The 22,623-nt window shown below is 37.7% G+C and overlaps 1 protein-coding gene and 1 non-coding gene across 4 annotated transcripts in view; both read left to right on the top strand.

Annotated features, from left to right (window-relative positions):
* Positions 1–22,623, top strand: part of Grid2 (glutamate ionotropic receptor delta type subunit 2) — a 1,371,796-nt gene that overhangs the window by 1,209,458 nt on the left and 139,715 nt on the right. The gene's annotated exons all lie outside the window — the stretch shown is intronic.
* On the top strand, positions 16,896–17,002 carry LOC111757453 (U6 spliceosomal RNA). Its single transcript, XR_002791798.1, has one exon. It is a non-coding gene; the product is annotated as a U6 spliceosomal RNA (small nuclear RNA).

Consider the following 22,623-nt stretch of genomic DNA (forward strand, 5'->3'; position numbering starts at 1 on the left):
TTCACATATCCCCAGTCATACTATTCTCTCTACTTTTTTAACTTTATTTTTTATAAGTATATTTTCATAGTAGCTAGTGATTACATTTATCCTGGAGAGTTTGTATAAGTACATAACACGTTTTTATTCTTTTAGCATCTCTCCTTCCCTGCTTCTGTCTAGACTCATCCCCTCCCCACTTGAAAAAGCTCTATTTTTCTTTTCTCTTACTGCACATAAAATGTTATATTTTTTAAAAGATGTATGTTTTTTATCTTTAAGACCAGTTAGTTTTATTTTATCTACTTTTTCTGTCCTAGATCAAGAAAAACAATAGCGAAGATGGTTAAGTTGACATAATGGGAAATTTACGAGAAATACCAAAGCAAAAGCAAGAGAGCACATTAGATGTTCACTTTCAAACTGAAATAAGAGTAGAATGAAATATCAACATACATTTACCATAGATTTGTATATATAGTTTATATTTAAAATAACATCCTGTAAAGTGTGAAATAAAAGTGTTCTTTGTCCGTATAATGTACATCCATTTAGTGAACACCAGCTTCTGGAATCAAGCCATTGAAAGGAATGTACTCTTCCCATTCCGGAACGACCCCTCTTCTGGCATCTCTTTTAGTTTAGAATTTCAAATGTAGAAAACTTCAGTATAAAGAAAAAGTGAGAAACTATATTCATCAATCTTTTCTGATTTTTTTATCCTCATTATTCTTTGTGGGGCTCTTTTAATGACTGCTTTTGTGTAGTGTTTTTGTATTGTATTGCTTTGTTTTATCTGTTTGAGACAGAGTCTCGCTATATACAGTTCAGGTTGATTTTGAGCTCACTTAGCCCAGGCTGATCTCAAACTTGCAGTGATCCTCTTGCCTCGGCCTCCCTAGTGCTGGAATTAAAGGTATGCACCACCACGCCCAGCTATTCTGTGGGTTTTAGCAATCACCCTGACTGTTGTTTCTAACAGAGAACCTAAATAATTTACATTTTCTTAATGCAAAATCTAAATAGATGGAAAAGTAAGTATAGTTGATGATTTCTCCTATGTGAATATTTCAAAATACCCATCATTTAGCACAACACAATTTGAGATTAGCTCTATTAATTTTGAAAGACAGCCAAATTTAAAAAAAAAATTTACATCTTTCTCTTAAAACATACAACATTCACACTGCTGCACAGATCATGCCATCGGAGAGTACACAGCCATAGAACTGCTTTCAAATTCTGTTCTCTTTGTGCTAATAACATACAGCATTCAGGTAACTTTATCCACAATGTGAGAAAGAGAATCTTTTAAAAATAAGCGTCTTCATTAAAGTACTGAACTACAGGGAAGGTAAATAAGTAGCGCAAGGTGCAAAGTAGTATTTTTAGCCTGATAACACGCTCATCACACCAGACTTGGTGAGCAGCAAATCTGATCAACCGTTTTCTGGAATGATTTTTCCCATTTCTAAATGTAATTACTGCTTCATTTATTTTTTAAAAAATGTTTACAAAAAGCATAGTTACTATAGAGATATAAGTTAGGTGTGATTAAAGTTTAAGTTTTTAGTGAACTTAAAACTTTAGTCAACTTAAAACTTCAAATGTGTTGAAAATCTACACGTGTATACACACACTCCAGGGTAATTTGAATCCTGTTTGAATAAAACCTTATTTTATTCCATTATGGTTAAATCACATTTTTAAAATTCAGTACATTCATTCTACCACCAGACATGACCTCATGACATGTTTTATTGTTTTAAAATCCTGTCTACTTTGAAAGTGACATTTTGATGTCACTGAGGGTAATCGAAGAATGTATCACATTTTGATAGACCCTTAAAGTGTGGTAAGCATAGCAATATCATAGGAAAAGGTGCGTAGGCTTCTATGGTAAATGTGCTGGGGGAGGAAAGGACCACAGATGATGAGACATGAGTGAGACTTCATCATGCATTTAAATGAAGCTCATCATTTTAAAAAGTGAAACTAAGAAGGGAAGACATATGATCTGTCCAGAATCCAACCCTTGTCAAAATATGCCAGGAGAGCACTCTTCAGGCTCCAGGCCAATGTCAACCCCCCCCCCCGCCCCCGACCCACCAGTTTGTTTTTGTTTTTTTTTTTTAAAGAGAAAATACATTTATCCCCGAAACAGGTATTTTGATGCAGTTAGAAGGAAACGTTACATAAGGGAACAACAATATCAATTTTCGAATGTTCCACAGGGTCAGAAACATAGTTTCTATTTAAAAGTTGCCATTGCTTCATAGACATCAGAAATAGTACAAAAATGGCTAGAGTGTCACACCACATATTATGCCATTCTGTAAACTAGTTAGCATTCACTGAAGATGATTAGGTGCCAGGTACTGTTACAGGGGTATGCCCTATGCTAAGTTATCATCACAATAAACTTTTGAACTAAAATCATTATTAAACTCATTTTGCAAATGAGCTACCTGAATCACATGGAAGATGTGTACAGCAATTGTCCAAGATTACAAAGTTAGTAAGGGACAGGCCCAGGCCTTAAACTCACACAGTCCACATAGTAGTGTCCTGGCTCACGCAGTGACAGTTCAGCCACATGCACATTGCTGTTCTAGTTAGTAAGGGACAGGCCCAGGCCTTAAACTCACACAGTCCACACAGTAGTGTCCTGGCTCACGCAGTGACAGTTCAGCCACATGCACCGCGGTTGCACAGTGGCCTCCTTCCGCATTAGAATGCCATCCCCTGCACATGCCGAGGAAGCCCCGTTACAGGAGGCATGTCCATCTGACATTAAAGCTGCTCTGCTTCTGTGGATCTGAAATAAACAATAAATGTATTGAAAACTGCAAACCGTGGGAGGCAACTGCAGTGTTTTCCCTCCATCTCCATGTTTTGCTACAATTAGCTAAGACTCTGCTTAACCAAGAAACTTTAATTCTTCCTTCATGCAAGAATTTTAATTATTACGACTGTTTAATTGGTAGAATCCATAATTGCCTCTTATCTATCTCATTTCATAGTTACTTGAGCAGCTCAAATGAACAAGCATGATAATTGGTCAGGCTGTCTACTTACATGTTGAATGTTTACTAATATGGTACAGACCCTGTTATTTCCAGACATACCCCACAGCCCAGTTCGGTATAGCAGTGACGCTTATGATGTCTGTCTTGCAGAACATAACTCTCTAGTTCAGTGAAAACTGAAAGAAACAAAGCCTCACAGTGTTCATCCACTTCTGTTCCCTGGATAATCCATTCTGGCACCGTGAAGCTGTTTGCATTGGAAATGTTAGTAACTCTCGAAAATGTCAGATACCCCGAGTGTTTTTATTTTATGTGCTACACGCCTTAGTGACATTTTCACCAACTTTCCGAGAGGAAGGAGACTTGAAGATTTGACGGGGAGCCACTGGCGAACTGAGAAAAAACTGAATGACTTTTTGTTCTCTTACAATTCTCAACCTTTCTCTGAAATGTTGGTTTTCTTAAGAACATTGCTGTTCTAGTAGTTTTTCTTACCATTTTGTTTTTTCCATTAATGAAGCAGTATCCCTCTAGCACTTTCTATAAAAGCTACTGACTAAAAGAAACATCTCATATTCTTTGAAGTAACATGAGTTTTACTAGTGTGAATTTATTCTTTCCTGCATGATTCTAGCAGCTGCAAAACATTGCCAAACAAATTACCTCACAACCAGTATATTTTCACTGGCATGGCCTTGAATCCTTCATTAAGATTATGACAGAAAAGAGAGACAGTACACTCTGAATATGAGGACAAACTGTCCTAATTTAGGACCTAGAGAATCATTGAAAATGTTAGTAAACAGCTAGCCATAATCATAAGCATGCTTTTTTAAAAATTAAATTGTTTTCACTGTTATATAAAAATATAAAAGTCATGAATATCAGTGGGATACCACATAATATTTCAATGCACATGTACATTGTATAATGTTTAAATCAGACTAAGTGTATCTATCCCTTCAAATATTTACCATTTCTTTATGAGAAAAACATTCACAATTTCTTCTTCTACTGTGAAACAGAACTCAGAACTTCTCACTCCTATCTATTTGTACCTTAGTGCTCACTGATTACTCTTCTCCGTGTCCTGCCCTACTTCTCTTCCCAGTCGCTAGTAACCATAATGTTCACTCAGGTTCTATGAGATTGATCTTAATATGGAACACACATGAGTGAGATCTTGCATTGTATGTTTCTCTGTGCCTAGCTTATCTGTCGCCACAAAATAATCTCCACTTCTATCCATATTGTCACAAATGACAGGATTTCACTCTTTTTATGGCTGAATAGTATTCTATTATGTATGTACTACTTTTTCTTTTTTTTTTTTTGGTACCAGAGATTGAACTCACAACCTCGCACCTGACAGGCCGGTGCTATGTCACTGAGCCACATCCCCGGCCCTAGTACTGCATTTCCTTTATACATTCATCAACTGATAGACACTTCGGTTGTTTCCGTAGTAAATACCACTGAAATTAACATGTAAATGCAGGTTGTGGTTTTAATTTATGTTTTTCTGATGATTAGTTACATTGAGCATTTTTTCATACTCCTGGTTACCATTTTTTATGTCTTTTGATAAATGTCTTTTTAGGCTTATTGTGCATTTTCATTGGATTCTTGTTCTAATTTTGAGCTTTTGGCATTCTTTTGTGTATTCTAGATATTTAAGCCTTGTCAGACATACTTTTTCCTGTTTTGTAGGTTGTCTCTCCACCTACATGGCTCCTTCCTTTTCTACACAGAACCTTTTTAGTTTGATGTATTCCCAGCTGTCTAGTTTTCTTCTTTCTTCTAGTATTTCTGGAGTCTTGTCTAAAACATTTTAGCCTATTCCAGGATCCTGAAGCATTTTTGCTATATTATCATGATTTCATAGTTTCTGGTGTTTAACTCATTTAACTTGATTTTTGTAACTAGTGAAAGGTAGAGGTCTTGTTTCATTCTTTTGCAAATGGATATTCCAGTGTTCCCAGCACCACCTGTTGAAAAGGCTATCAATTTTCCAGTATGCACTGTGGAAAAAAAATCACATGTCTAGACACATGCATTTATGGCCAGCTGTCTATTCTAGTGTTCTTCATGTGTGTGTATTTTGAGCGACTTTATGGTGCGCAAAATACATGCTGTTGATTACTACAGATTTCTAACAAAAGAATCATTTTTTTTTTGAACAGTCTAAAAAGAAAGTATGACATGAAATAAAAAGAAAAATTGACAAACGATGCTGGGGAAAAAATAAATTGACTAGGATGGATGGTACTGTTAGGAAGCCGTCTTGTATCTGTGATAAAAAACTCCAAGAAGGCCGGAAGCTTTATTTTTCCAGGCACCAACAATGAAGCCTACCCTGTACTAAATATTTGAAAACTTTTGATTGAGTGGATGAAAGAATAAATGATTAACAAAAACAAAAGGCCCAGGCTAGGCTGAAGGCAATGGAAAGGAAAGGAAGAGCGGGATATTTCAAAGTTAATGTAGACACAGAGGCCAAGGGAAATGAGAATCCGAATTATTTTTGAGATTCTTAGTCTTACTGGCCGGGAGGTAGGGAACACACTGACAGAAAACAAACTGCGAGATGAGACTGGTTTGAGAGAGTGCTAATCCTGGGGCGCACATGTTGAGATTGAAGCACTGATATCTACCCACATGAGAATATAACAAACAGTGATCACACAGGGTGAGAGTTGGACAACAAGATTAGAGCAGGGGATACAGACTGTAGGCAGCTCCTCATAAAGGCAACGACTGCCAGAAGCATGGAAAGAAACAGAAGTGTCAAGGCAAGACCTTGCTTTGTGATGGCCCTTTTTTGTTTTATCTCCTTTCTCTTCTGTAGTCTTCAATCCAGGTAAATCCCTTAGTACATCATGCCTCCTGTCTTCTGAGAGCACCATCAGCCCTCTCTCTCCATCCCTGTTTGCACAGAATTTCATGCATTTTGTGGGACCCAGCTCACTACCCATTGCCTTAGTCACTTTCTTATCATTCAAACAAAATACTCAAGACTCACAACTTCAAGGAGAAGAGGTTTATTTGGGCTCATGGTTTTCAGAGGAGTCAGGTCATAGGCAGCTGACACTAAGGCAGGAAGGCATAGTAAAAGGGTCTGGCAGTGGGAAACTGTTCACGTCATGGTAGCCAGGAAGGAGCAAGCAAAGGGAGGGGCTGGGAGGAATTTAACAGCCTTCTGGGTCATACATGTCTCATGACCAGCCTCTTCCATCCACACTCCCTCCCCTTCCCAGGGCACTCTCAGTTCCAAACTTCTCAGTGGATTGATCCTGGTTGAGTGCAGCGCCTCCACAATCCAGCCACCTTCCGAAAACCTCACCTCTGAACATGGGAGGCACTCCAGATCCAAAACCATGGCACCCACTACCACTAAATTTCCCTTCACAAATTCAACTCCAATCAAATCTCACCTTATACTCTCACACTTTGGCTTTTCTATACTACTTTTTTCATAATTAATTGTCTTTGGTTCATATTTGACATTCCAAACATATTCTGAGTTCTTACTTTGCAAACAATTAGAAAATACATATCTTTTTTATCTCCCATAATAAAGTGATACATATGTAATAGACAATAAATTTTGTTAAGCAATGATTGATGATGGAAAGAAGATAATATTATCTTTACTATGAATACTAAAGCAAGTAACTTACAAGAAATTAGAATTTATGTTTATTCAATCAGTAATACCTGATGTTTGATATTTTGCAATTCTGAAGACGAAATAATAAACAAGATTAACAAATTTATTATTTTCCTAAAATATATCCTTAAGAATCAGAGGAAAAATATGATAAATAAGAAATAAATAACTGGCATCATTTTGTATTGGAAATGTATTGTGAAGAAAATGTAACTGTGGCCAAGAATAAAGATAAACTGATGTGAGGTTGAGGAGGGCAGGCTTGTTCGAGAGGCATTGTTTGATTATAATGTTTCATGTACATTTTGAGGGAAGAGTATTCGGTGCCTAACATCCATGAATGCAAAGACCTGGCATGGGAACAAGCTTGAAATATAAAGGAATGACCCGGAGGCCAGCGGGGCTCACAGGCAGTGAACAGACGAGGGCACAAAGGGAAGGGAAGGGAAAGCATGTATGAGGCTCAGACACACCGTGGAACCCTGAAGACACAAAAAAAGCATTTAGGATTCTTCCTGACAACAGAGACAAGTCATTGGAAATCTTTGAAGGAGGAATATTTATTACTCTGGCAATTACAGTAGAAAAATAAATGTGTTAGAAAGGAAGCAGTGAATATGAACGCAGTGGCCCAGGAGAGAGGGAATGACGGCCAGGTGCCCAGAGTTTAATAGAGGTGAAAAGTGACAGGTTCTCCTGGAACATGGGTATGAAAATATTAGGGCTGGCTAGAGGTGTAGATGAATGAGGGTATTATGGATTAAAAACTGATAGTCAACTTAACACCACCTGAATTAAATCAGCATGGTGCTGAGCATAGATAGCCTACCAAAGGAAAGTTGCCAGCATAAACAGAGAGGTGGAGAAGAAGAGCTGAGTATTGTGGTTTTCTCTAAGTGTTGCTGTTCGAGCCATTGGTTCTCCTGGAACAGCTTGTCATGACTGGCTTCCCCAGTGTGAGTTTGACCATTGTCATCAGAGGAGCTCAGGACCCTGTTGGTGAGAGTGGCTGTGGTTCACTTTGGGGGATCTCTGGTCCTTACATAGAACATCACTTCCTGGCTCTGGAGTTGAAGATGTGTGCCAATTAATCTCCAGGACAAACTTGTCATGCTGGCTTTCTGGCATGTACTCTACTATTCTTATCTTTGGAGGAGCAAGGGGTGCTCTCTGTCACTGAGGATGGCTGTGGTGCTTTTCACAAGAGCCCTGGTTCTTATTGTGAGCATGACTTCTCAGCTTTAACGTAGAGCACTTGACCTACCAGCACGGCTCCTTTGCCCTGCTGACATGGACCTTCTAGCTTCCACCGCTGACCTGTGGGCCTTCCCAGCTCGGATCTATAAAACAGACCGGTGTGAGTCCTTCTCATGGGCTCTAGACTGCCAGTTGGACTCGTGTGAAGCATTGTCATGGGCTCTAGGTTTTCAGGTGGACTCAATGCTATGGGATCCAGGCCCTTGGCTGAATATTCTGGGTCTTTAGTGTTATAAACAAATTTCCTGTACTTTCTTATGTTTAACTATGGGTGACCATCATAAAATATTATAAATTCTGTGTCCTGATTCTAATTATTCTCCTCACAACCCCTGATTACATCAGAGGGTAAGAAATGAATCAGGATAAGTTTGCGTGGATGTGTGTATGCATGTGTGAGTACATGTCTATTTTCTGAATAAGTCAGTACTTGGTACCATTAACTAAATTGGTCAAGCATGTATTTGAAGTAAGTTAAAAACCAGGGGAACAAAGACCTCTGCCTTGGGCTTTATAAACTTGAAATGTTTATTAGATAAACATTGTGATATTTATCCAAATACAAAATAAATGACAATATGATAGGTAGAAGGTACTAAGTTTGAAAGAGTTTATAAGGTGAAGGACTTTGGACTTGATTTTTGAGATTATGTTAGTAATTAGGGTGAAATGCTTAAATGATTTGAAATATACACTGAAGTGGATGAGAAGGAACTAGAAGCAGAAAAATTTGTATAGTTTCCAAATTTTATGAGAATATCAAATTATTTAGTTATAAGCCTCCAAGTATAAGAAAGCAAGCTCTAGATTAAATTCTCCTATCAAAGCAAACTCTAGATTAAATTCTCCTATCAAAAAAACAAATATCCAGGTATAGTGTGGTTCCATGTTTGGTCAGTCCAGAGGGCCAATGGTGGTGTTTGCAAGGACCATGGATCTTTGCACTTCTCTGTTATCCACCAGGCATGATGAAACAAGGCCGTCCCAGGCCAGCCTTCCCCATGGTAGAAAGACTGCTACCCACAGCAGCAGAGACTTTGCTGTCCTCAGAGGGAAGAGGACAAGAAATCTCTCCTCTAATGCACAATGTCACTCTCTCCCTTCAAGTTAATTTGTTCATAGTAGGTCACGTAATTTACCCCTGGATGGAGCAGGTCCTCGCTGGAACACACTACAGTGTTGGATTCCGGCTCAAGTGAGATGCAAGAGGAAAATGGGACACCCTCCAACAAATCCGAAGAAAGACGTGACAGGTGTTACCGACTATGAGGAATGATGGAAAAGGAATCGGTACTCCTAATAAAGTAGCTCTCATTCATTCCACAGTATAATCCAGGCACTCTTCTAAAGTTTCCAAATCAACTGGCATCATCTATCCTCATGACACCCCACGATAGGTGTTATTATCACCCCATTTTATAGTCAAGGAAGCTGACAGAGTAACTGCTCTGATGATAGCTAAATTACAGTTAATCAGCAGCTGAGCTGGGATTGGAACCCAGTGAAATCTGACTCCAGGCACCCCACCCTTCACCAGTTTCTCCTGGTTAAGTGAGGAAAATGGAAAGAGCAATGGTTTCATATACTACTCGGTTAGGGTACTGTGAGGAGAAATGCGCGAAGGAGGACAGGCTGGAAGGAAGTGTGTGATGCTGGTTTTGTAGGTCTTCAATTTGTGGTGGCATCAAGAGGCCTCGGAAAACATGCAAATCTGCAATAGGAGTTGGAGAGGATGAAAGAGAGACACGGGTTTCGGCTTTAGTAGTGGGAAATAACAAAGGGAGAAGTCAAGAGGGAAACGTGTGCGGGGAAATCCGAGACCCAAAGACAGACATTACAGGGAAAGGGTGAGGAGCGGGAGAAAGGAAGCCACCAAGACAGCGCCTAGGAAATGACGGGGGAGAATCGCACAGCTGTGGACCTGCAGGACCCAGGGCAGTCCCTGACCAGCACCTGAACTTGAGAGCTATTTGTGAACATTAGGGAACAGCTGTTTGACTGTTGTAGTCCCAGATTTTCTGACTCAGAGCTGGGCATGATTTTCATTTCTACCAAATCTAGGTGAGGCTACTGCCCGTCTCAACCCCACATTTTAAGAATCACTGCTGGACTGTGGGGTTTTGTCCTCCTTGGTGTTCGCTATTATCGGGGTCTCTTTGGCATCTTTTTCCTGCTTCTTTAGTCTTTCCCCCCTTTTCCAACCTCTTTGGTCTCCAAAGTCAATCATGTCATTCTAACCCTAAGTTATCTCATCTAAGTCTTGAACAATATCACTGAGCAAATTATTCCACCTATTTTATAGATTGAATAATCATATTTTAAGAATATAAAGAAAAGTACTTTCATGAGTCAATAAAAGTTAATTCTATGGCACATTAAAGTGGTGATTTCTTTTAGCACATCTTCTTTAATTTCACTTAGTTTCTTCCACCTCATTAGCCAGAAGACCCTCTTTGAACAACCAAAATCACTTTTTTTTTTTTTTTTTTTTTGGACCAGGGATCAAACTCATGACCTTGCACTTGCCAGGCAGGTGTTTATACCACTGAGCAAAATCTCCAGACTCAAAATCACTTTTCATAAAGGTTTCTGACTACATTGTGTTTTTTTTTCAATTTCTTGGATAGTTGTTGTTTTGCCCCATAGCATCCTTGTTATTACCTCTCTGTAACTTGACCTTCCGCCTTAAACAGTGCTTCTCCAACACTTCACAAACTGCTATTAACTAACTGGTGCTAGATTCCAGCCTACACCTAAACCCACCTCCTTCTTGCCTGTTGCCCTTGTAACGGTAAGTTGCAATGTTTATTTTCTGTTAGCATAATTCCTCAAAAATAAAAACTGTGTCTCTTATAGTTATCTGGTTTCTGTAGAGGATGACCAAAACAAACTTATTAAAAAGACAAGTTTTCTTGCTGAGGAAGGAAAACAGCTCTCACATTATATCCCAAGGCTGCAGACCCAGAACTTCCTGTCTGCACCACCATCAAGTCAACAGGTCCCTTGTTAGCGTGAAACCACAGAACCATAGATAGTTAGAGCTCAAGGAGTGATAATTTATCATCTGTTTCAAAGCCATCTTTATCCAGGTCACTTCGAGGAAATCAAGTTCCAAGAGGGGAAATGAATGGGCCGGAGTCACACTGCTATTCTCCAGCAGAGTTCAGCTTTCAAAAACTTTCAGACTTCAGTGTAGTGTGCCTTTTCCCTCCATTCATTCCCAAAGTATAAGACATTCAGAATCCAGTTAGTCACATAAATCCTTACTTGAACATCATGGAGAGGAAAGAAGAAAGGGGACACATCTGTAATCCCAGCTCTCAGGAGGCTGAGGCAGGAGGATCACCACGAGTTCATGGCCACCCTGGGTACATACCGTAGTAAATTCAAGGCCAGTTGAACTTCCTAGTGAGACCTTTCCTCAAAAAAGCAAACAAAAATAAAGAACTGCTATCTCAACCGGTGTAGGGGTATGTATCTAATAATCCTAGCATTCCTGAGGCTAAGAGGAAGATGAGTTCAAGGCCAGTCTGGTTTACATAGTGATACATTATATGTAAAAACAACAACAACAACATTTTCTATTTCTGGCATAACTCTTTTATATTTGTAGAATTAACATCCTGTCATTAAGGTCCCGATATAATTTTTTAAGTTATCTTACCCAAATAAAAATGGAGCAATTTCAATCTCCTCATCCTTTTGTGTATGTGTGTAAAATGTAAAGGGTTAGAATTGCAGGCTTTGCTCAGAGTTACTGCAGCAGGATGAAGACAGAGGGAAGGCACGAAAAGAATAACAAATGTGTGACCACGTCACCATACTTGCCAGACTTCCTTCTTTAAGTGACTCACTGCTTGGGACGTTTGGTGGCACACAGAAATTTCTAAACCAGTGTTGCTGACTCTGCCTTTTAGAGTCTTGTATTAAGAAAAAAAGAAGTCCTTTGGGATGGTTTAAGCAGAAATCTATGTCCTACTTTAAATATGCAGACTTTTTGTGACCTTCAGTGCATGTAAAAAATTATAAAAAATAAATGAGAAAAGTAGCCTGTTCAAAGAGAAGCTTTTAAAAAATCTTCAAGCAAAGCTTTTCTGTGTTATCACTGATTAAAATAAAAAAGATAACAAACTGAAAGCTTTAAACATAGTTGTCCCTTGAAACCTTTATATATATTGGAAAAAATTTCCATGATGAAACAAAAGCTCTTGAAGCCTACTTCCTGAATACCAAATAATCAGACTCAGTTTTATTCAGATGTGAAGGTGACCATTTGAGGTCTCAAATAGCCATTGTGACCACCATCTGTAAAATCATTTCTCTAAAAACTCTAGGCTACAGATTCTGCATAAGCTCACAAAGGATGGTAGAGAAATCCCTTTAGGGAATATTTAAATAATGAGCCATTGCTGGCTGCCTTCAGAGTCTCTCGCATTACTCTCCCCAACATTGAAAATCCATCTCAGTCCTGACAGTAGACAACCCATTGATGTTTTCCCACAGGTTAGAATGTTCCTTTTCTTTTCCACCAAAGATGACCTTGTGCGCAGGACCAGTTTCGCAGACAGCACAGAGGAGTCGTTCTTTTGATAACATGGGATTTCAAATGCAAGCCGCCAGATTGCGTGGGAAGAGCTCCAAGGGATGTGGTCGTTTGCTGCAGCATAGAAAGCAACACAACGAAACACCTGGGAAGGGCATCTTTCCATTAAGTTTTCTTTGTGTCTGTATTTTCCATTTTGGAAATCCACACCACAGCTGTCAGGCAGAGCATTTAACACGGGTCCTTGTGTGACCTCTGTATCCCTATCTGTGTGAATACTTTGATGCAATTCTATTACAGGGCTCGGATGAAAACAACCTTAAAAACAATAACGATTTAAAAGTTACCCAAAAAGAAAATTGTGTGCCAAAAGCAATGGACTCTGACCTGTATTATATTTACTGTGTTTTAAGTGAATGAAAACTGGTTTCAAAAGTTCTTGGGAACAGAACTCAGCCTTTCACCATTCCATTTAACAAGCATTTGTTCATTAACTACCTACTAAGTACCAGAAGCCCTGGCAGGGCATGGGTGGAAAGCAGTGATCTCTACAGAATCTCCAACTGCTTTCCCTCCGGGAAGGGTAAGCAAATGAATGAGCCACTTCCTATTCAGTATGACACATGTGCTGGGATGCAGGGAAACAGTGCAGGACTCAGGTGGAAAATATCCAGGTGCTTTCCTAGGAGAACTAACACCAAATGTACCATTTGAAGAACAATTGAAGTCAAATACTGGATAGGCTGCACCATGGAAATCTTAACCTCTAAATATACCTGTATGTAGAGACAAGATCATAAAAGAGGTAATCAAGGTTAATTGAGATCAATGAGATGTGTCCTACCCAACACAACTGGTGTTCTTATAAAAGGGGCGTGGCCACACACAGAGGAGGATCGCCTTTCCCTGGCCCCACAGAGTCAAGACAGCTGCCTACAAGCCCCTGCTAGTACCTGGACATCTGAGTTCAGGCACCAGAATGGTGAGAAAATAAACATTTCCTGCTCAGGTCATCCATTCTGTAGTTCTGATTGCAGGAGCTCTAGAAAACGAACAAGGTTGATGCAGTAAATTCTAAGTACAGGGAATGGGAGCCAGAGGACCACGTAGAACTAAGCATGAGTCAAGGGAGAGCAACCAAGATCCTGAGGCAGCGCGGAGGACACAGGAGATCTCATTCCCTGGGGCCAGAGACACCAGGCCACCATTCAGACTTGATCCTGAGGGTGAGCAGAAGCCATCAGAGGATTCTCAGGCATGTTCAATACAAAAAATTCATTTTATAAAAGTATTCACAGTGGAGATTACTGATTATCTGAGAGTAAGACTCCAGGTTGGTCTTTCCTGAACACACATTAGAAATTTGCACAGTAATCCAGGCGAAATACTGAAAGTAAGAGAAAAAAATAGATGTGAGAGATAAAGGAACAATTTGGGACCCTAAAACAACAATCTTTTTAAGCTACAGGACAAAAGATGAAAACAAAATTGTTAGGACAACCTCTGAATCTCACCCAGTGCTGTCTACTCAGGTAGCCACATTTATCACAGCAGAGAAAGCAAATTCCATTTTCATTAGTTCATATATTTGGCAACATCTCCTGAGGCGCCTGCCAACTTCAGTGTATCTCAGGCTTGTACTCTTGAACTCTGAGACCTAAAAACACTAAATTCATTCACACTTCTAGAAAGAACATGGATTGAAGCACATTTTATAATACCTATATTTATAACACTGCCCAGAACTCTGCTATTTTGTATGTGTGAAAATTGCCAACAGACTATTTTCAAACCTTCTTAACCAGCATCTCCAGCTTTGACATCCCTGAAGAAAAACTGCCTTCTAAATTTAGCTGAGAGAAAAAACTGGGGGAGGAAGCAGGAAGGAAAATGGGAGGTTGGAGAGAAAGAAAGGGTTCTTGTTCTAACTAGTTCATGTGCTTAACCAGTATTTTAGTAAATCATCTACTTTCAGTGCATAAAGAAAGGATATGGTTGCTTTCTTGGGTGAGAATACAATTCCTGCTCGAATCTATCCATAGTACATCCGATTTGTTAGGCGTTCCAGCCTTGGACAAGCAGAAGTTAGCAAGAAATATATAAAGTCAACGAGTTCACACATGTGAAAACTTTATTTGCCATCTCTGCAATGTTCAAATATTAGAAGGATTTATTTTTATTATCCCTTTCTTTAAATATTCCACTTTAAATGTCAGTGAGCTTTTCAAAAATAAGGACAGGATTTAGCAATTTGCCATCAAGTTTTTCTTTTATTTCCTGAGTGCTTCTTAGGGCAGCAGTTGCCTCTGTTCTAAGACCCTTTAGGGAGACTGAAATGACCAATGGGACTGAATCTGTACGTGCTTTTGTTTTGTTCATATGCCCTGCAGAGTTGCACGTAATACCAGAGATAATCTTTCCAGGCATGTGTTTATGCCCTGATGCCTCCTTTTGCATCACTTTTCTTGAACTTTGCAGTCATTCTTAAGAACAATAAGGATCTCTAGTTGCATCTATTCACCTATAAAAGCCTCAGGTTTATCCTTCTTTATAGCTGAGTAGTACTCCACTGTAAAAAAAACACCACATCTTTTTTCTTTATTCCTCAGTTGATGGGCATTAGGGTTGTTTTCAAGATTTAGCTATTACATTGCTAGGAAATGTTGTATCATTGTTTTTATTTTTTTTAATTAAAAAAAAAACTCTAAGTGTTCCTTGAACTTTGGTGCATTGACATCCTGCCACAATTGGTTCTAATAGCCTGGAATGGCCAAGAACAGAGAACCCTTAATACACAATGTAGATAGACATGAAACATGGTTCACGTTCCCTGCAGGATGGAGCTGGATAGTGCAAGATGTCATCTCTGCACTTGGAACAGTGTGCGATTTAACTTTTATGAATTTATTTCTTCAAATTTCCATTTAATATTTCTGGACAAAAGTTTACCATAGATAATCGAAACTGCAGAAAGCAAACCTGCTGCTGAGGGAGATGACTGTCAGTAGACTCTTGTGACTCTGCCTGTCTAGCGTCCAGCTTGCATTTCCTGCATGTTCCTTCCGGTCTCCCAATTGCCCCTTCCACCTTTATCTTCTTAAACAATGTGAGTCTTTCCATGCTGGCACATTTTCAAGGAACGTATGCCACTTCATCGTGTTTCCTATGGAAGCCCAAGCACAGAGAGAAATGATAAAGCTCTGGCCTCTGCTTTATTCATAAAACATTTTGCAAAGTGCATTTAGTAATTTGCCATTGTAACTACTGGCACTGAGAGCTTTCGGGGCCAAGTCCCGACACTGTATTTAGTTCATACTTTGACTGCTCAGCTAAAACTTCCATTTGTATGCATTTATTCTGCTTCACACATTATGTTATCAGTCACTTTCAATATTTCAAAGTCACAGCAGGCTCTTTCTGACACACATTTGTCAGAATGAACTGCGTTGATTGCTATTATTATAGACTATAGTGCCTGAGTGAAGGGAAAAGGCATATGTAGTACCAGAATATTGAAACTGCTTGATAAAACAATAGATACAAGAGAATAAAAATAGAATAAATGCTTATGAACAGATACTTTAAAAAGCTGGAAAAATATAGCATTACAAAATAGGACTATAGAATTCAGAAACCTATGAGAAAAAAATGTAAAAAAAATTTTTGAAGATGATAAGAAGCTAACTAGAAAACCCTATTACTCTGATGTCATGGAATAAGTGTATATTACACATATCCTTTCCAGTAATCAGGAATTTAAATAGATTCATCTAAAGCATGCCATGACTGAGAGCTATCTAAGCATGAAATCTATTAGACTGACAAAGAACATACACTTTGACCAAAGATAAACTTAAAAGGTGCTCTGAAGAGCTAACCAGAATTCAGACCCATTATTCCTTTATGATTCTTGATGCACTACTCTTGTCCGAAGGAAGACCGGTAGCTATTTGCCTGCTCTCAGACTCCACCTTTTAACTTCAGCTGAACCGCAGAACTACACACTAGAAAGGACCACACAGACAGTGTTAGTGTTGGGTAACCCTGGTGCGAACAAGCAGGACCTTCTTTCAGATTCCTTCATTTGAACAGTGGCATAAAGCATAGGATAAGAAAATTAAATAAGCAATAATGATTAGCGTGTCAAATATCTTCACAAAAATAAACTTATACAGAAATCGGAAGGATAATATTCAGGTAACAGATCAGAAAAGTGAAAGCAGATAAATTATTTTGCTCTTGTCTTTTGATCAGTTATTTAATTATATGTATTTGGATAGATATATATAGATATATATATTTCCCTCTATTATTTCTTAAAATGTTATTCTAAAATAATATTCAAGAAACTATTAATGATATAGCAAATCTCCAGTTAATACACCCATAGCTTGTGTCAGTTTAAAAAAATAGAACAGTGCTCGCTTCAGCAGCACATATACTAAAATTGGAACGATACAGAGAAGATTAGCATGGCCCCTGCGCAAGGATGACATGCAAATTCGTGAAGCGTTCCATATTTTTAAGTATTCCAGATCCTAAAGCAAAATGATTTCCAACCAAGACTGATCTATCCTGCAAAACTATCATTCAAAATAGATGGTGCAATACGATACTTCCATGATAAAGAACAGCTGAAGAACTTCATGAACACCAAACCAAACCTGCAAAAAATATTGAAAGACAGTTTAGATACACAAAGGAAAAAAGCACTAAGCAAAGCAAATAATTAAACAGAACAGAAAGATAAAGATGCAACAGCAGAGAGATAACATTCCTACAATTAACCAGCATTTAACAGTAATAACCATTAATGTAAATGGTCTCAATGCACCAATCAAAAGAAACAGACTAGCAGAATGGATCAAGAAACAAAATCCAACCATATGCTGTTTACAGGAAACCCATCTAACCCAGAAAGATACTCACAGACTGAAAGTCAAAGGATGGAAAACAATTCTTCATGCAGCAGGAATCCAAAAAAAGGCAGGAGTAGCCATTCTGTTTGCAGACAACGTGAACTTTAAACCAACAATGACCATAAAGGACAAAGAAGGTCACTACATACTCGTAAGGGGAAAACTCCAAGAGGAAGAGATAACTATCTTAAATATATACGCACCAAACTCCAGAGCACCCAGTTATATAAAACAATTATTAACAGAAATGAAAACTCAAATTATCAGTAACACAATTGTAACAGGAGACCTTAATACACCCCTGACACCAAGGGACAGATCAACCAGACAGAAAATGAGCAAAGAAATAACAGAACTGAATCACACCTATGAACAAATGGGTTTGATAGACATATACAGAATGTTCCACCCAACAACATCAGAATACACATTCTTCTCAGCAGTACATGGATCATTTTCTAAAATAGACCATATATTAGCTCACAGAACATATTTAAGCAAATGCAAAAGAGTTGAAATCATCCCTTGCATATTATCGGATCATAGCGCTCTGAAATTAGAAATTAATGACAAAGGATACTGCAAAAATTCCGCAAACACATGGAAACTAAATAACACACTCTTGAGTAATCAGTGGGTCACAGAAGAAATTAAAGAAGAAATTAAACAATACCTAAAAGAAAATGAAAATGCAGATACAACTTACCGGAATCTGTGGGATGCAACGAAAGCTGTTCTGAGAGGAAAATTTATTGCACTGAGATCCCACATCAGGAAAACAGAACGAATACAAATAAATAACTTGATGCTACACCTCAAACAGCTAGAAAAAGAAGAGCAAGTCAAGCCCAAAGCCAAAAGAAGAGAGGAAATTATAAAAATCAGAGCAGAAATCAATGCAATAGAGACTAAGAAAACAATCCAAAGAATCAACGAATCAAAGAGTTGGTTCTTTGAAAGAATAAATAAAATCGATAAGCCCCTAGCCAACCTTATTTAAAAAAGGAAAGAAAAAGCTCAAATTCATGCAATAAGAAATGAAAAAGGAGAAATCACTACAGACCCAATAGAAATACAGAGGATCATCAACACCTATTTCGAAAACCTCTACTCTCAAAAGTTTGATAACACAGAAGAAATAGACAGATTCTTAGAAGCATATGAAGTACCAAAGCTAGATCAAGAGGATATAAAACTGTTGAATAACCCAATCTCTGCTAATGAAATTGAGAATGTAATTGGGTCCTTGCCCACCAAGAAGAGCCCAGGCCCAGATGGATTCACTGCAGAATTCTACAAGAAATATAAAGAAGACCTAATGCCGACACTCCTCAAACTATTCAATGAAATTGAAAGGGAAGCAATCCTTCCTAAGTCATTCCTGGAAGCAAATATTACTCTAGTACCAAAACCTGAGAAAGACCCAACTATAAAAGAGAACTATAGACCGATCTCCCTAATGAACACAGATGCAAAAATCCTCAATAAAATATTGGCAAATAGGATCCAGCAAATCATCAAGAAGATTATACACCATGACCAAGTGGGATTCATCCCAGGAATGCAAGGATGGTTCAACATACGCAAATTAATAAATGTAATCCACCATATCAATAAAGCCAAAAATAAGAATCACATGATCATCTCTATAGATGCAGAAAAAGCCTTCGATAAGGTCCAACACTTATTCATGATAAGAACTTTACAGAAAATTGGAATAAATGGTCTTTACCTCAATATAATAAAGGCCATTTATGACAAACCAACAGCCAGCATCATACTAAATGGCCAAAAATTGAAAGCCTTTACTTTAAAATCGGGTACAAGACAAGGATGTCCTTTATCACCACTCCTATTTAATATAGTACTGGAAGTACTAGCCAGAGCAATTAGGCAAGAAAGAGAAATAAAAGGGGTAAAGATAGGAAACGAAGAAGTTAAATTATCATTGTTTGCAGATGACATGATACTCTACATAGAAGACCCCCTAAACTCCATTGAAATACTCTTAGATATAATAAATAAATTCAGTAATGTGGCTGGATACAAAATCAATACTCAGAAATCAATAGCATTCCTATACACGAACAACAAAATTACAGAGAGGGAAATAAGAGAAACTGGACTATTCACATTAGCAAGCAAAAAAATGAAATATTTAGGAATTACTCTTATGAAAGAAGTGAAAGACTTATACAGTGAAAATTATAATACACTGAAAAAGGAAATTGAAGATGATCTCAGAAAATGGAAAGACATCCCTTGCTCATGGATAGGAAGAACAAACATTGTGAAAATGGCCATTCTCCCAAAACTGTTATACAGATTCAATGCAATCCCAATAGAAATACCATCAACATACCTTATAGATCTAGAGAAATCACTCCTAAATTTCATCTGGAACCAGAAGAGACCTAGAATCGCAAAGGCAATTCTAAGCAGCAAAGACAAAGCAGGAGGCATCACAATCCCTGACTTGAAGTTATACTACAAAGCAACAGTAGTAAAATCAACATGGTATTGGAATCAAAACAGAGCTGAAGATCAGTGGAATAGATTAGAAGATACAACCACAACTACGAACACACTCAACCACCTTATCTTTGATAAAGGAGCCAAGCAGGTTCACTGGAAGAACGACAGTCTCTTTAATAAATGGTGCTGGAAAAACTGGCTCTCCATTTGCCAAAAACTAAAGCTAGACCCATGTCTATCACCATGTACTAAATTAAAATCTAAATGGGTCAAAGATCTGAATATTAAAACAGAAACACTAAATCTATTGGAAGACAAAATAGGTAGAAACCTTGGAGACATAGGAGTAGGTAAAGAATTCATGAACAGGACTCAAACCGCACGGGAAATACTTCCCAGAATCAACAACTGGGACCACTTCTTATTAAAAAGTTTCTGCATGTCAAAAGAAATCTCCAGCATAGTGAAAAGAAAACCCACAAACTGGGAAAAGATTTTAGTGAACTCTCTCTCAGACAAGGGCCTCTTGTCTAAAACATATAAAGAATTAAAGAAACTCAGACCTCCAAAATTCAAAGATCCAATCCAAAAATGGGCATCTGAGATGAATATGCAATTCTCAGATGAAGAAATGCAAATGGCAAATAAATACATGAAAAAATGCTCATCATCATTGGTCATTAGAGAAATGCAAATTAAAACCACACTGAGATACCATCTCACTCCTGAAAGAATGGGCAGGATCAAGAAAACCGACAACAAATGCTGGAGAGGCTGTGGGGGAAAAAGGAACTCTGCTGCACTGCTGGTGGGAGTGTAGACTGGTACAGCCTTTGTGGAGATCTGTCTGGAGATTTCTCAAAAAGTTGGGACTGGAAATCCCATTTATTCCAGCTATTCCACTTCTAGGCATATTCCCAGAAGAACTGAAAGCATCATACCACAGTGATATATGTGCACCTATGTTTATAGCAGCACAATTTGTAATCGCCAGATCTTGGAAACAACCCAAGTGCCCATCAACTGAGGAATGGATAAAAAAGTTGTGGTATTTCTATACAATGGAGTATTATTCAGCTATAAAGAAGGATCACATTGAGATATTTATCAATAAATGGGCGCAGCTTGAGACCATACTCATTAGTGAAATAAATCAATCTCGCATGTGTGAATACCGAATAGTTTCCCTAATGTAAATAATGATTCAAATATATAAAAATATGTGGTAATCATGATTCCCCATTAGGTGGCCTTGAAGCCTTATAAAGTTTTCACTCATTAATTAGAAAGGCTTTATTCTGGGCTTCTTGATATGAAAATATTTGAAGCGATAGTATATGAAGTTTTATCCAAATATTTCAAGGAAAAAGACACTATGGTAACTACTATTAAGTCAGGTTATAAGGTGGTGAAGTACTAGGTTGTTGAAACAGTCATGCTGTGACCTCTATTGTTATATTGTTATGTCCTGTTTTATCTCAATCTCCCCCTTATTGTTTCAAAAAAATTATTTAGTCATTTCTTATGTTTGTCTTAATTAAAGAAAAAATTCAAAAAAATTAGGATATATAAATAGTAACTCTTTTCGATTTCCTGTTAACTTGTTTTGAAGTCCTGTAGTACTCCCACGATCTTGTTTTGACTGATTAGACTCTGTTCCATTCTATATGATAGTATCAAGTTTGAAGACATAGGCAACTACTTTGAAGACAATAAGATTCACTAAGATACCCATTCTGGTTTGACTATTGTCTTCTTTGGAAGTCCTGTAATGTTTACAATGCCTAAGTTTTATTGGTCTTGTTCTCTACTGTTTTGTCCAACTTTATAATATCTAATAAGATAGACAATTCTTTTTAAGGAAACAAGGGACAACGTTGATAACCATTGTTGATAAACTTGTACTCTGTTCTACACCATGTGCTATGTCTATCCTTGGTATTGACTGACAGCTTTGTTTTGCCATATTTGACTGTATTCTTCCCCCCCCCCCCAAAGAAAGTAATAAGCACTAAGGAGTAATAAAATCCAAGATGTGTAAATTTTGTTGTAAAAAAGAGAGGGAAAAAAAAAAAGAAAAAGAGCTCTAACGGATATAACAGCAAGTGTGTTTGGGGGTGTTAAATAGCTGACTTTATCAATGTTTTTGGAACATTGAACACAGCTGTTTGCAGTCTCCCTGTTTGAATGTCCACCTTGTGTTCTTTGATACTGTGATTTGAGGAACTATTTTCAAGAAGATAGTGTGTAATCTACTAGCAGGTGATTTCTTACTGTTATGTTTTTTTGTTTTGTTTTGTTTTGTTTTGTTTTGTTTTTGTAGTTCTGTATTGCGTGTACCCTTACGCCGCTTTGGTTTGTTTTGTGTTTTTCTCTTTTTCCTCTTAAATAAAAAAAAAAATAGAACAAATATGATGAAAACAAATATCAAATTTAGAAGAATTCTAAATTAAGTATAAAGTAAGCTGAAAGATCTAGGCAATAAATTGCTTATCTATTTCCAGGTCTAAGATTTAATTTCTTTTAAAGATATTGTTTAAAATTAACATTATTTAAAGCTCCGATATGAAAGATTGTTCTTTGAATTCTGTTTCATTCTTGTGATGAAACGTTAAAATTATACTTGGAAAACTTGAGATGGATTAAGTGGTTTTAAATTCCTAAATATCTCACCTACTCATCATCATGAAGTTCTTAATTATTAACATCCCTTTGGTATGTATCAATTCTTCATGTACCATCTGAGTAATA

This window comes from Cavia porcellus, unplaced genomic scaffold (assembly GCF_034190915.1).
Source record: "Cavia porcellus strain 051 isolate PalLab524CR breed Dunkin Hartley unplaced genomic scaffold, mCavPor4.1 scaffold_4, whole genome shotgun sequence".
Classification (NCBI taxonomy): domain Eukaryota; kingdom Metazoa; phylum Chordata; class Mammalia; order Rodentia; family Caviidae; genus Cavia; species Cavia porcellus.